This window comes from Antedon mediterranea, chromosome 3, assembly GCF_964355755.1.
Source record: "Antedon mediterranea chromosome 3, ecAntMedi1.1, whole genome shotgun sequence".
NCBI lineage: Eukaryota > Metazoa > Echinodermata > Crinoidea > Comatulida > Antedonidae > Antedon > Antedon mediterranea.
In genome coordinates this window covers 30797798-30810036 of record NC_092672.1, presented here as the reverse complement: position 1 = coordinate 30810036, position 12239 = coordinate 30797798, and the positions used below count along the sequence as shown (strand labels likewise).

At 33.0% G+C, this 12239-nt stretch overlaps 1 long non-coding RNA gene across 1 annotated transcript; it reads left to right on the top strand.

Moving 5' to 3' along the window:
* Positions 1-5626: 5626 nt before the first annotated feature.
* On the top strand, positions 5627-6625 carry LOC140043954 (uncharacterized). The gene is made up of 3 exons (XR_011844446.1): positions 5627-5731; positions 6287-6328; positions 6491-6625. It is a non-coding gene; the product is annotated as an uncharacterized lncRNA (long non-coding RNA).
* The last annotated feature ends 5614 nt before the right edge of the window (positions 6626-12239 follow it).

The window sequence follows — 12239 nt, the reverse complement described above, 5'->3', positions numbered from 1 at the left end:
ACACTAAAGTTGGTCATCCATGGTATCATTGGAATGGGAATTTATTACTGATTATTTTATTCCATTACACCCATATCAATAAACGCATAGTTACATAGTAATTGCGAAATAGATCAAATCACGTGACCAATAAATGTCAAAAGGTCAAAATGCAATTTTACCAAAATACTGTACTTTTTGGAATCGTTGGATAGATTTTTTTATTCTGAATACAGTTTTACTAATATCTATTCTATTTTACTTTGTTTATTGTCATAATGTTCCAATTATGTATATAAATTGTTTTTAAATGTTCCTTGTTGTTTTAGCATGCTAATTAGTTTCTTATTTACATACAACCTGTACTATTGGAATATAAGTATACTTTAGGCGTTGTTTTTTGTTCTTCTGATGACGAGAATAGTTTCTCGAAACATGTCACATTTTAATTGGCAGTTTGCCTATTCATTAAATGCCTCGCTATACTCATTTTAACAATGAAAAAATAGTCTCCTTCGTATTAAGATAAATACGGTTTTTCTTATTGGTTTTACAATTCATTCAAAATATGTTTGTTTGATTTTCTTTCTACTTTGTCATTGTCCATTTATATGTTTTATATTATATTATATATTATCTTAATACTGAATAAGTACCGTACGGTACAGGATTACACTTAACTTCAATGTCAAGTTTTCCGAGTTATTTAATTTAAAATCAAAATAACTATAGTCCGTGAACAAAGGTGAAATAAACTGTTGTCAAATCACATCTTTGTTTTTTTCGTTGGATAGCTTCTTAAATTCTCAATCTATTTTATTTTTAGTAGTTTACATTTCTGTTTTTCGTAAACAAAAAAAATGCTACGGGGAATGGTATCATTTGCGTAGCGTTCAAAATCATTTGTATTTTCAAAGCGGGTACCAAACAATTTAAAACCATCTGTGCACAATCCCAATGTTAATTGGCATGCCTTTCCTTTTCTCTTTGAACGTCAGATAAGTGCAGCAAACAGAATGTTTGCATTTGATATTATTATACAGTGAAAAAATTTTAAGAATTAAGTAAAAAAAACCAAGATCAATTAGTTTTCCTTAAATAAAGTTTACACGAAATAAAGAAAATTTAGTGTCATACTGCTGACTTTACTACCTTTACAAAATACCAATTGATATTGTAAAGAAACGAATTACGGTGTTTTTAACGTCTAAAAGATCCCATTGATTTTTACGTATGGTTTGTGGTTATTGCAATATAAATCCTAACTATACGTTGTTATTATCAAAAGTCACATAGAATAATTAATCAAACTATACTTGTTTGTGGTAACTTAACTTTAAGAACTTATCAGAAAGAAGGGAAACAAAATCCGCTTTCCAGCAATAATATTCAAATTAGTTTGAGAAAAACGAAATCTTTTAACTACAGAGACACTTTATTAATATGTACCGTATGTAATGATTTCAGTTATTGAATTCCCTTTTATAAATTTGTATTTTAATTTCGTTACTTTTACTGCATTTCTCAGTTATATTTATCAAAAATGCAGTGGGGTTTTTTTAAAGAGTAAAGTGCGACCACACACCGGTAGGGGATTGGGATGGAATCGGCTTTTCAGTCATCTGTGCGTTTTGAATTATTATTATTATTAGTGTTATTATTATTATTTTATTGTTCTTTGGCATGATCCCATTGTATCCGTTTGTTGTTAGTATTTGTATACTTATGCCACCGATTTAATTGTATATGCAATAAATTATGTTATCATCTGGAACGGTGTAAGATTATTCGACTACTTATACACAGTATAGATGAGCTGTTTTCTATCCTGTCTTTATGGTCACACAAATATCCAATATATATAATATAAGAATGTGTACATAAATTAATTTAAATAAGCAACAACTTTTTTATCGATTTACTTTATATATATAGGCCTAGGCTTACAACATGCAACCATGTTATTGGCAGAACACCATGTTTGAAAAAAACAACATAGACGGCACTGCACTGTATATAGTTATAAATAAAACTGCATTAACTAGCAGAATTAAGAGAAATATAAATTCCTTTTCAAAGTTACGTTTCTGCTGTAGCATGAACTTGCTCAAATAAAAGGTACCAAAATCAATTACATTACCTCCAAGATTATGTTTGCGTCGCAACCGGCAAAGCAATGTTTATTTGATCTTGTTTTTAGTTGCGTGGACGGGACTCCATAGTTCACTATGTCGGTCGGTCGGTCGGTCTGTCTGTCGGTCCAGTATCACTATGCGTTTCAGCACGCGACTAATGGCTGTTGGCCTTGTTTACTGTACTTGCAATGCGAAAACCGGGCATATCGAGGATCTTGATAGTTAAACGACTACTAAAGTATTTTCACACTGAAATTATTATTATAACCAGATAAATGTTACCAACTTTTGAATGAATTACGGTAATTTAACCAATAAGAAAAACCGTATTTATCTTAATACGAAGGAGACCTTTTTTATTGTACATTTAAAAACAATGGAAACAATTGGAAAATTATGACAATAAACAAACGAAAATCGAATAGATATTAGTAAAACTGTATTCAGAATAAAAAAAGCTATCCTACGATACCAAACAGTAAAGTATTTGAGAAAATTAAAATGTTGACCTTTTGACCTTTTTGGTCACGTGACTTGTTTATTGTTAAATAACTATGTAACTATGTATTTTTTGATATGAATATAATGGGATAAAATGATCAGTTTTACATTCCCTTTCCGATGATACCATGGATGACAAAGTTCAGTGTAGAATGTCGGCCATTTTGAAATACAAATGGCGGCTGAAGGAGTGGTCGAAAAAAATGGCACCTAACTGTTTTGAATTCAGCAACTCAAAAATAACAAAGTTAGCCAATAAAATCTATTTTGGCACAAATATCGAGCTGGAGCTAGTTTTTCTTACATATGTGACTGTACTATATGTTACTAAAAGGTATTAACACATAAATTCATAATATTTTTTTTAAAACATGTATGTGTAGAATTGACTTCGAAAAGAAAATCCAACATTGAGGAGAACAAAGGTAAAACAGGATAATTTATTTTAATACTGTATCTATCTGATGAGCAATAATTATTCATTTTTGTTCATTTATTGATTGACGATAGTGAGCAATTCAAGTTATCATCAACCTTATTAATATTTCATTTTTATAAAACAAAAACATTTGTTTTTTTTTGCAGTTTGTGATGTTTTTGTACTCACTGAAGATCTTTCTTGGCAGAAGGATGTATACGAAAAACTTAAGAAAAGAAATTACAGCTGTTACGAGAAAGGAAAAGAATATTGTGATTTTGTGATTTGTAAATACTCGTGGGATAATGAAAAAGATGTAGTGAAAGTTTGCACTCTCAGTGAAAGCTATTTGACACCAGTTCCTATTAAAGACAGTAAGGCGTTACCGGATCGTCAGAAAGTATGGAAGCTTTCTAAATGTAAAGTTGTCTATGAAACGGACCTCTTATGTGACAGTATTTCAACTGATGTTCACAATTTAAAACTCAATACAACGGGTAAATATAATTCATTTTAAGAGATGTGAAACAATTTAAATAAACCTGTATTTCTAAAAAAAAATCGACGTTCATTCAATTTAATTTTACAGCGGATGATCCAGCCATGTACTGATTTATTTAAATTATTCCTGGAAATCAATTGTATGTTCGTTAAATGGACGCCTATTTTACAACATCGCTTTATTTTGATTATAGTTCAGAAAATATAATTCTAAAATGTTCAATTTCGATTGATTTCATTAAATGAATGATACGCATTTGATTAGGTCTCAGTGTACTTAGACAATAGCTTTTAAAATATTTTTATGCCTAGAAGCATGCATTATTCGCCTGTTAGGGCGTCCCTGGAGTCAAACAGAGCAATTAATATTAACTGTTTTTTTAGCACGTTTTTAAAAATTGAAAAAAAAACCCACAAATATTTTATTAGGCTTGTGATGCAATTCATTACTCTTAAACTTTAAAGTTTAAGCTACATTCAGAATTATAAAAAAAGCTATGTTACTAAAAGGTATTAACACATAAATTCATAATATTTTTTTTAAAAACATGTATGTGTAGAATTGACTTCGAAAAGAAAATCCAACATTGAGGAGAACAAAGGTAAAACAGGATAATTTATTTTAATACTGTATCTATCTGATGAGCAATAATTATTCATTTTTGTTCATTTATTGATCGACGATCAATAGTGAGCAATTCAAATTATCATCAACCTTATTAATATTACATTTTTATAAAACAAAAACATTTGTTTTTTTTGCAGTTTGTGATGTTTTTGTACTCACTGAAGATCTTTCTTGGCAGAAGGATGTATACGAAAAACTTAAGAAAAGAAATTACAGCTGTTACGAGAAAGGAAAAGAATATTGTGATTTTGTGATTTGTAAATACTCGTGGGATAGAGATAAAGATGTAGTGAAAGTCTGCACTCTCATTGAAAGCTATTTGACACCAGTTCCTATTAAAGACAGTAAGGCGTTACCGGATCGTCAGAAAGTATGGAAGCTTTCTAAATGTAAAGTTGTCTATGAAACGGACCTCTTATGTGACAGTATTTCAACTGATGTTCACAATTTAAAACTCAATACAACGGGTAAATATAATTCATTTTAAGAGATGTGAAACAATTTAAATAAACCTGTATTTCTAAAAAAAATCGACGTTCATTCAATTTAATTTTACAGCGGATGATCCAGCGATGTACCGATTTATTTAAATTATTCCTGGAAATCAATTGTATGTTCGTTAAATGGACGCCTATTTTACAACATCGCTTTATTTTGATTTTGGTTCAGACAACATAATTCTAAAATGTTCAATTTCGATTGATTTCATTAAATGAATGATACGCATTTGATTAGGTCTCGGGGTACTTAGACAATAGCTTTTAAAATATTTTTCTGCCTAGAAGCATGTATTATTCGCCTGTTAGGGCGTCCCTGGAGTCAAACAGAGCAATTAATATTAACTGTTTTTTTAAGCAGGTTTTTAAAAATTGAAAAAAAAAAAACACAAATATTTTATTAGGCATGTGATGCAATTCATTACTCTTAAACTTTAAAGTTTAAGCTACATTCAGAATTATAAAGTAAGCTATGTTACTAAAAGGTATTAACACATAAATTCATAATATTTTTTTTAAAAACATGTATGTGTAGAATTGACTTCGAAAAGAAAATCCAACATTGAGGAGAACAAAGGTAAAACAGGATAATTTATTTTAATACTGTATCTATCTGATGAGCAATAATTATTCATTTTTGTTCATTTATTGATCGACGATCGATAGTAAGCAATTCAAATTATCATCAACCTTATTAATATTACATTTTTATAAAACAAAAACACTTGTTTTTTTTTTGCAGTTTGTGATGTTTTTGTACTCACTGAAGATCTTTCTTGGCAGAAGGATGTATACGAAAAACTTAAGAAAAGAAATTACAGCTGTTACGAGAAAGGAAAAGAATATTGTGATTTTGTGATTTGTAAATACTCGTGGGATAATGATAAAGATGTAGTGAAAGTTTGCACTCTCAGTGAAAGCTATTTGACACCAGTTCCTATTAAAGACAGTAAGGCGTTACCGGATCGTCAGAAAGTATGGAAGCTTTCTAAATGTAAAGTTGTCTATGAAACGGACCTCTTATGTGACAGTATTTCAACTGATGTTCACAATTTAAAACTCAATACAACGGGTAAATATAATTCATTTTAAGAGATGTGAAACAATTTAAATAAACCTGTATTTCTAAAGAAAATCGACGTTCATTCAATTTAATTTTACAGCGGATGATCCAGCCATGTACCGATTTATTTAAATTATTCCTGGAAATCAATTGTATTTTCGTTAAATGGACGCCTATATTACAACATCGCTTTATTTTGATTATAGTTCAGACAATATAATTCTAAAATGTTCAATTTCGATTGATTTCATTAAATGAATGATACGCATTTGATTAGGTCTCTTAGACAATAGCTTCTAAAATATTTTTCTGCCTAGAAGCATGCATTATTCGCCTGTTAGGGCGTCCCTGGAGTCAAACAGAGCAATTAATATTAACTGTTTTTTTAAGCACGTTTTTAAAAATTGAAACAAAAAACACAAATATTTTATTAGGCATGTGATGCAATTCATTACTCTTAAACTTTAAAGTTTAAGCTACATTCAGAATTATAAAGTAAGCTATGTTACTAAAAGGTATTAACACATAAATTCATAATATTTTTTTTAAAACATGTATGTGTAGAATTGACTTCGAAAAGAAAATCCAACATTGAGGAGAACAAAGGTAAAACAGGATAATTTATTTTAATACTGTATCTATCTGATGAGTAATAATTATTCATTTTTGTTCATTTTTTAATCAACGATAGTAAGCAATTCAAATTATCATCAACCTTATTAATATTACATTTTTATAAAACAAAAACATTTTTTTTTTTTGTTGCAGTTTGTGATGTTTTTGTACTCACTGAAGATCTTTCTTGGCAGAAGGATGTATACGAAAAACTTAAGAAAAGAAATTACAGCTGTTACGAGAAAGGAAAAGAATTCTGTGATTTTGTGATTTGTAAATACTCGTGGGATAATGATAAAGATGTAGTGAAAGTTTGCACTCTCAGTGAAAGCTATTTGACACCAGTTCCTATTAAAGACAGTAAGGCGTTACCGGATCGTCAGAAATTATGGAAGCTTTCTAAATGTAAACTTTTTAATGAAACGGACCTCTTATGTGACAGTATTTCAACTGATGTTCACAATTTAAAACTCAATACAACGGGTAAATATAATTCATTTTAAGATATGTGAAACAATTAATAAATAAACCTGTATTTCTAAAAAAAATCGACATTCCATCATTTAACTATAGCGGATGATCCAGCCATGTACCGATTTATCTATATATAAATGTACGTAAGGGCAAAATTCGGTAAATCAAGCCTTACTTCTAGAATTTTTACTCGATGGTATATAAAGTTGGTTCGTATTTTCGGTACTGATTTTAAACACCTGATGTAACCCTGTTTACTAATTAAATTATGTTAGATAATTAGTTATTGACGATTAAAATGAATTTAGGTTCAACGATTTGCCCGAAATAGGAGTGTTTTCCGATCATGGTATACACTGTCTAATGGATGTCCATCTTGAAAAATACCCGCCACAAAAATGCGAGGAGTTTTTTTTTGATTGAATTTATTTGATGCTCAACATTAAAATAACAAACAGACAAAAGACAAAATAACGAGCATCAGGAACACCCATTAGGCCGGAAAAACCAGCCCATTTCCAATGGGGTCCAAATTCCACATAACAAACAAGAGAAAATACAACATTTATAAAACTATAAATATATAAATATACATTAAAATAAAGCCCAGTAAAACAGAAAAATTAAAAGAGAAAGCAAACAAGTAATGAGAAAAATTGCACGTTATCAAGACCATTATAGTTATCAAAATTATTCTAAATATAAAATATTGCGTTCAAAATGTTTTTTAATATGAGATTTGAAGGTAGTTAAGTTGGAAATTAATTTTAAGTTTGATGGAAGAGCGTTCCAGTCTTTGATAGCAGAGAAGAAAAAAGTAGAATGAGACTGTTTATTTCCTTTAAGTAGAGGTAAAACCAGATTAACATTACGTTGGCGTGTGTTATGTGTGTGGATTGTGGATGTCCGTGAGAAATGTTCAGATAGATATGGAGCTGCATTGTTATTGACAATTTTATGACCATTACAAAGCCCGAGAAATTTTACTCTACTTTCCACCTTAAGCATGCCAATGTCTGATAACTCCTTCTGACCAATATGAGATCGTGGTCCGAAACCGTAAATAAAATTTGTTCTGAGTGGTCTGTAGTTTTTGCTTCAAAACTTTGTCAATACCTTCATACCAAGTCGAAGCACAATAATCAAACAAGCATTGAATTAAGGCAGAGCATAACATTTTTTCGTATTTTTGTCCAAGCAACTAGCCTGACGATATAAATACCTTAATCTACTATTCGCCTTTTTTATAACACTTTTGGCGATGTTGTTACAAGAGGCAGAACTATCAAGTTCTATACCTAAATATTTTACTGACTTAGAACCCGTTAAAGTGAGGCCATGCGAAATAATATTAAAAGATCGTAAACGTTGAAGTCTTTTTTGGGTACAAAAGATGATAGATTCAGTTTTACTGATATTGATAGATAGTTTGTTATCGACAAGCCATACTCTACATGAATCAAGAGCTTTACTAAGTTTATCAGCGACGACAGTCGGATCTTTGTGCCAGAAAACAATTGCACTGTCATCAGCATATAACAGCAATTTGCATTCAGGGGTCGATACTTACAACCATATCGTTTATGAAACATAAAAAAAGCAAAGGATCCAGTATGCTACCCTGTGGAACTCCACATGAATGAGGAATGTTGCAGCGCCCATGTGGCGGCTCTATATTGCTCTGTGCATAACAACTTCGTATCTGTTTGCAGATGGTTTTTTTTCATCAAATAAGTTTTACTGGATGCTGGAATAGCAAATTGAGCACCATATATTCACAAATTTCTTATGTGGAAATAATCGTATCTTGGAGTAAATCGCAGTTGTTTTTCTTGTTGTTTCCTGAAGTTCAGCTAGGCCCTGCTTGTGCCTTTATTGTTTTAATTCAAACTCATCACTGCCCAAGAACAATGGTCTACTAGCATCAGTGGGAAGCTAGCCCTGTACTTTCAATCTGACTGTGCATATTGTTATGTAAATGACCTTGTACACCTCATGCTTGAAGATCTGCTGTTGTCATGCTAATTAGCTATAGCTCTGAGTTTCTTCATGGTTTACAGGGCTGTGTAACCAACAACAATAACAGTTGTGAACTTCTTGAAGAATCCTGCTTAATTATACAATCTTTTAAGTTGAACTCCAGTAGCTGTAGTATCCACCTATTACCAAGGAGGCCAAAAAGAAAAACCAGGCGTGGTACAAGAGCTGGGCGTGACAAACACACTAAAAACAATCTATCATTTCTGGACTTATCATCAAACTCTCTCTTATCTAAAAACAATATTAAATTTTGCAGTATTAATACAAGATCCGTTCGGAACAAAACAACAGAATTTGTGGATTTCGTTATCGAACATAATCTGGATGTTGTTGCCCTTTCGGAAACGTGGCTTAAACCAGAAGACACATCAGTTATAGGAAATATTACACCCAACGGATACTCTCTCAAACATGCTCCCCGTGCTGGTACTAAAAGAGGTTGTGGAGTTGCACTTCTTTACAAGGAAAGCATAGCGGTTAAATGTTATGACACGGGATTATTACCAAAATCATTTGAACTGCTAAATGTGGAAATAGTCAGCAATGCATCCTCAGTTTTCCTCGTAGCAGTATATCGTCCTCAAAGCAAATCAACGGGTTGCAGTCTAAATGTTTTCACTGAAGAATTCTCAACTTTGGTTGATCACTATGTATTGAAGCCGGCTCCCATACTATTCGTTGGAGACTTTAACATCCATGTGGATATGCCAAATGATGCAGATGCAATTCATTTTCGGAATCTACTTGTAGCAAGCAGTCTTCAACAGCATGTGTCTACACCTACACACCGACATGGTCATACATTAGACTTGCTGATCACTCGTTCATCTGATCCTCCTGTTTTCTCAAACCTTAATGTCATTGATGGTATATCAGATCACTATGCAATCACATGTAATCTCCTTATCAAGAAGCCATCCGTAATCACTAAATCCATCGAAACTCGTCATTGGAATGCTATAAATTTTGAGACATTATGTAAAGATATCACACAGTCTGATCTCGGAACTTCGCTCTCAAATCTTGATTTATCAAGTAAAGTACGACTATATGTCACCACTTTGAGTGAACTTCTTGACAAACACGCACCACCGAAAAAGAGAACAGTAAAGGTCCGACCAAACACTAGTTGGTATAACAGTGACCTCTATGCTGAGAAAAGAACAAAGCGTAAGCTTGAAAAGAAATGGAGAATCTCTCATCTGGAAATAGATCGTCAAGCTTACATTGCACAGAAGAGGAATGTAAATTCCATGGTAAGAAAGGCAAAGGCCAACTACTACATTGGCTTGTGTGAAGAACATGCAGCAGATCAGAAAGGACTTTTTAAAATTGTTAACCAACTCCTTCATCATCGCCAGGTATCACCTCTCCCAGATAGTCTTTCTGACTTAGATCTTGCGAACAGGTTCTGTCAGTTTTTCACAGACAAGATCAAGATCATCAGAGACGACTTCAAGATTGATGACATGTCATTTAATGAGCCTGTGACAGCTGTTCATCAGCATCTCACAACATTTACACCAGCATCTCAAGATGAGATCCGCAACATTCTGATGAAATCACCAACAAAATCATGCAGGTTAGATCCAGTTCCTACTTCTATACTGAAGAAGTGTATAGACGCAGTCGTTCCAATAATAACGGAAATCATTAACCATTCTCTTAATACCGGCATAGTGCCAGATGAACTGAAAATTGCTCACGTTCGTCATTTAATAAAAAAGCAAAACTTGGATCATAACACGCTGAAAAATTACCGCCCGGTGTCGAATCTTTCTTTTCTTGGAAAGACTCTGGAGCGTGTAGTGACATCACGCATTACTCCATATCTTCAAAAGCATAATTTAAATGAGAATTACCAGTCGGCATATCGTGCATGTCATAGCACGGAGAGTTCCCTTTTAAAGGTACAGAATGATTTGTTACAAGGAATGAATGATGGGAAAATAACGCTATTGGTGTTGTTGGATTTGTCAGCAGCGTTTGATACAGTTGATCACCAAAGACTGATAACCCGTCTGAGAAATCGCATTGGCATAAATGGTGTTGCTCTTAACTGGTTCCAGTCATATCTTACAGGAAGACGTCAGCTAGTCTGTATCAATGATGCATTCTCAGATGAAGCTTGCCTGGAATATGGTGTACCACAGGGGTCAGTAATTGGGCCTGGCCAGTTTTCCATTTATACGCTTCCCATTGGTGACATTATTCGCAAACACAGTCTACATTTCCATTTCTATGCAGATGATACACAGATTTATGTGTCAGTAAATCCAGTGCAAAGGGATGTTGCTGCAGCAATCAGTAAGATGGAAGCCTGTATAGAAGATGTTCGCAATTGGATGACAACAAATTACCTAAAGTTGAATGATGGAAAGACAGAGTTTATTATCATCGGGTCTAAATGTAACATCTCCAAAATCAACATCACACATATCAGAATCGGAAACTCTAACATCGCTCCCTCATCGGTGGTCCGGAATCTGGGAATCATGCTGGATAGTAATCTCACTATGGAAGCGCCAATAACAACTGTATCTAAAGCAGCATGCATATCGATTAGGAACCTTGGTCGTATTCGCGGTAATCTTAACAAGAAAACAGCTGAATTGATTGTACACTCATTTGTCACTTCTAAAATTGACATTGGTAATGCCTTGTTGTTTGGCATACCAAAATCTCAAATACAACGTTTGCAGCGCTTGCAAAATATGGCAGCTAGAATTGTAACTTATACAAAATCAAACGCTCACATAACTCCTGTCCTGATGGATTTGCATTGGTTGCCTGTTCAACAACGTATTAAGTACAAACTTGCGTTGTTTGTATTCAAGATCCTAAATGACAGTGCTCCTGCTTATTTATCTGACCTTGTGGATCGTTACGAATCATCCCGCAGAGGCCTACGATCATTGTCACAAAACCTTCTTCAAGAGCGTAGAGCGAAAAATCAGTGGGGTCAGAGATCTTTTTACGTTGCGGCCGCAAGTGTATGGAACAGCTTACCAGCAACAGTTAAATGCTCAACTAGTCTAAACAGTTTCAAGACCAACCTAAAGACGTCGCTATTTGCTGATGTTCTCGCACGTTGTTAATGCACAAAGCGCCATGAGCGCCACATGGGTGGAGGATACCGGCGCTATATAAGTTTTCATTTATTATTATTATTATTATTATGAAATATCCATGGGAACGGATAAGGAGTCTTCGATTTTAACAATTTGGCTTCTGTTTGACAAATATGAACGAAACCAATCTAATGAGGTGATGCCCATTAACAAAAGCTTTTCACACAATATATCATGATCGACAGTGTCGAATGCCTTACATAAATCTATAAGTACCATACCAGTATGTGTACCTTCGGAGTTATTTAATTTAATTG